A 4,638-nucleotide genomic window follows, 5' to 3' on the forward strand; every position below is an offset into this window, starting at 1 on the left:
TGCAAAATAAAATTTCTTATCTTGGACAGAAAAAACAAAAATTGTAATGTGATGTCTAATTGTATATTTTATTCCTAAACATTTCATTTATAAATATAATATTTTGAAGCTTATTGTGATTGTGGAAATTCGAATGAGTAAAATGTGTTGTTTCAAGAATTTATGCTTTTGTGTGTTTCAATTGCATGACTAGGTGGTTTGATAAGACCCTCTAGTCTTCTATGTATCACTGTTTTAAATAAGATTTGACATTTTCTTTGATGTCTATGTGTGCAACCAAAACTAGGTGTTTTTGTGTGTGAGTATGTGTTTAATCAAAATTTGACATTCCTTGTTTTTGTGTGTGTGCATGCTCTATATTTTCTTATAAACTACATATTCTTTAGCATAAAAATGTTCTTTTTATGGTTTCGAAGAATTAATTAATTATTATTTAACTAATCTAGTGTAAAAGATTGAAATTGTATACTTTTAGATTTGATTTGATAGTATGAATCATTATTTTCATATTTTGTATTTGAATGTAATAATTGTCATTTATTATAGTCATTATTTTGTCAATTGTATCACATTGATAAAAAAAAACGATATATGACAAAAAATTCAAATCTTAGAGAATGAAGATTGTGAAAAAAGAGAATGGATGAGGTAATTCATGAAAATAAGAAATTGAACTTAGTAGATAAAGATACACTTTCTTTGTCAATTTAATTAAATCATGAAGTATCCATTCAAAACACCAAAGAGAAGGATTTGGAGAAATAAAAGAAAATGAATTTAAAATTTTGTGTAATTAAGAAAGTAAATCTTAGAATTGAAGGTATGTTATCTTTGTCATCTCAATTTGATATTGAAATTTTTTCTCAACATTAATTAAACTAGCAATTGCACCTTAGTGTGCAATGGGTATGCCGAAAAGGCTTGGGAGATTAATTTTAGAAAAAAAAAAGGGTCTATTTTTGCATATAATTATGTGGTGTACATGAGGGCAGATGGTACATAATTTAGCAAATGATGTTGTCTATGCAACAAAGGTTTGGAAATAGGATCCGAACATAACCAAAACAAAACCTTTGAATTAGGATGATAATTAAGCTCCATTAGCAACAAGATCCTGTAATGTTTGCAATAAAGAGAGAGGGAATAGGAGAGATAGATGTATAAAAAGGGACAAACAAAGGGGGAAATAATGAGATAGATATAGAGAGGGGACGAGCAAGAGAGATAGGGGATGGAGATGGAGATGGAGAAGTAGCTGAAAGAGAGAGAAAGAGAGAAAGAGGGGAGGGGATAGATAAAGATTGAAAGGGTCAATATATAGAGTGAGAGAGAAGGACAAAAGTAGAGAGATGATAAAGGATAATTCAAGAGATATAGAAAGATGGAGTGATATGGAAAGGTCGCGAGATAGAGATAGGGGAGAGAGATAGAGAGGAATATATTAAGATAGAGATATAGATGGAGAGGGAGAGGGAGAGGTAGAGGGGGAGAAAGGGAGTGAGGGAGAATAAGAGATAAATAAAGAGAGTAGAAAAGGATAGGGGAAAGGATATAGATGAATATATATTTATGATGGAGGAGAAATGTATTTAGGTGACAATAGTTTGCATCAAATTGTTTTTAATAGTAAGGTGCAATTGTGGTTTAATCTTGGTTGGTGAGAATGTCTCATGGAACATGAATATTACAATCACACTATGCATTGACCAATGACAACTAAATGCACTTTGTAGCCAAGATGATTAAGATATCTTCAAGATTCTTGTATGATTAGAAATGCCTGTCAATTATAGATCCTAAAACCTTAGATATAATAAATTAAATAAAAATAATCATATAAATTTATTTTTTAACAAACATTCATCACTAATAGTGCAAAAGAATAAAATTAGTTACATGATTGACCCTTCTTTCGTACAACTATCATGTTGAATTTAAAGTCAAAATATGATAATATTTTTTCTTTTCAATATGGTTGTGCTTTTTCTTTAAAATGGAAGTAATATTGTATTAAATAAATATTAAAATTTATATAAAAAACTATAAGAAAAGGTTCAAGTCTTAGAGTGCAAAAGAATAAAATTAATTACATGATTGACCCTTCTTTCGTACAACTATCATGTTGAATTTAAAATCAAAATATGATAGTATTTTTTCTTTTGAATATGGTTGTGCTTTTTCTTTAAAATGGAAGTAATATTGTATTAAATAAATATTAAAATTTCTATAAAAAACTATAAGAAAAGGTTCAAGTCTTAGACACCAAAAGCACTCGTACTTGATAAAGATTTAATTTTTCTTTGAGCATTTCACACCCCTATTTGCAAGAAATAAAACATACTCAGATTGATGATGTTTTGATGAAGATTGATGATGTTTTGATGAATGAAATTTCGTAACAGGCAATGATTTCAGTGGACAAAGTGAATCCCACTGGAATTTGACTATATTTTTACTCTACAATTTGGTCTATGGGGTTTTAGTTTATGCATTATTGTATTATAGTTGTATTTATATTCATTATTGTACATCATAGTTTTGGATGCAAAGTAGTGTAGTGTAAGGTTAAGTATGTGTTGTACCAACTTAGTTGTTGGAAGAAGAAATAAATTACTTTGGTCAAACATATAAATCCAATTTAAATTATGTTTGCTCATTCAACAAAGGAATTTTTCTAAAAACAACCTTTGGAAGGCACAATATATTTAAGATTTCTCCTTTTTAGATGGTATAATTTAAATCATGTTTGGCCAACATTTGAGAATCACTATTATGCTTCAAAATGTATTGAATATGTATGGTCATGTTGCATGTGTGAATAACTTGCACGATATCAAACTCATTTGGTGAAAATTATATTTGGGATATGTTCTACCATGCATTGGATGAGTATGGTACCAATTGTTAAACACGTTGAAGACATTCCAACTATTAGGATAAATTCTATCTATTTATGCTATGCAAGATTTGCATTCATTAGAAATTAATGATATCAAAGAAAATCACAAGCAAGAATAATATTGAAATCATAATGTTCAATAGATGTATTGGTTTTGGGATTGGTAAAAGGAACACATATCTAACCTTTTATTAGCTATGTTGCATTGTAGGATATATTTGTCTGATAAAATAGGTGAGATGAACTTGTATGAATATTTCATCGATGAATTTGACTCATCAATAATATCTTCCAATGATGAAACAAGTGATTCATGGTGGTGATTTGCTATGGATGCCTTCTACTTTGTAAATAATTTGTAATTTTTTTTTAAAATTTTAAATGCCTTAATAGTTTGTTGGCTTTATCTTAAAGGTTTTCCAAAAATGTTAAAGGAGATCACCCTCTAAAAGTGTCTTCGCATTCCAATGTGGCTGGGCCTAGGATGTACTGTATTTTAACCCTTTTCGACAAACCAATTTTGCTAATATCTTGCAACCAGGGCATTCCACTAGAACAGTGTGTTTTGAGGTATTCTGCCAAACAGTTCAATTGCCTGCATTTTGAATATCCTATAATCATGGCATTATGTAAACAATTCCTGGAAGCTTTCTATCAAACAACTCAGGTGTTTTGTCTATGCTTACATGTCTATAGCATCTGGCAAAATCCTCTCTTTTATCGTGTGGTGGAAGTCCATATCCCGTTCTAAAGCTCCCATTTTGAGACTCGCAAAGATTACGGCCTTTGGATTAACACGTCCCAGTTACATTAGATTGAAGGTTTCTAAGTCCTTATCAACAAACACATTTTGGGCATATCCTGCAATTGTAGTAGCAAACGAGATCACATTTCTTTGAGGTGAGGCACCCTGTCAAACATTTCACGTGCCTTGTCCATGCTCCACATTTTGTATATATGTCTACCATCGCATTTCCACCAGAAACGATGGGCGTCTATACCCTATTCGAAAGCCACCATTTCTGTACAGGTCGTTGCAAATGAAAATGTTGGTGTTGGGACCCTGTTTGTGAGAGTTGGCAATCTGATGGGCAGGAGAAAAGGCTCCAGATTGTGTGTCCTTTGTGGGAAGGAATCATCAAATCTGTAGGGAAGCATAGGCCTTCTACAAACCGTACACGATAAGTTGTTGATTGAAATAAATGATGATGAGAAAACCTTTTAATTTGACGCCGATACTAGTACTGTCAGAGACAGAGACTCGACAAGCAAGTTGCAAGCAACGACTATTTGGATGTATCGACGGTCAAGATGGCTTGCATCGTCTTGCAGCTTCTCTCAAACAGTTTAGATCGTTGATGCCCAAATTTTTTTCGGTGTATTTCATAGTAAGAGATGCCTTCGGCATAATTAATAAATTATACAATAAACAATGATGATTCAATTTTAAATAAAAGATAAGAAATTACTTTAATTGTTCGCTTTATTTTTTTTATAGGTTAATCTGACGCTACCAGGCCACACCCGTAAAATAAATTTCAAAATCAGGAGGATAAAATGCAAGCCCTATAACAGGGGTGCAACAAAACAAGAACAAGAACAATGTGCAGTTAGAACAAGAAATCCCTTGAATGGGAAACAATAATAGACATCTGTAACGTTAAGATTTTGCTTCCCCTTTGAAGTGGGAGCGAAGGTGCATATTAAACTGTACCTCATTTTTCTTCCCTTTTCTCTGC

The sequence above is a fragment of the Cryptomeria japonica genome, chromosome 3, assembly GCF_030272615.1.
Source record: "Cryptomeria japonica chromosome 3, Sugi_1.0, whole genome shotgun sequence".
Taxonomy (NCBI): domain Eukaryota; kingdom Viridiplantae; phylum Streptophyta; class Pinopsida; order Cupressales; family Cupressaceae; genus Cryptomeria; species Cryptomeria japonica.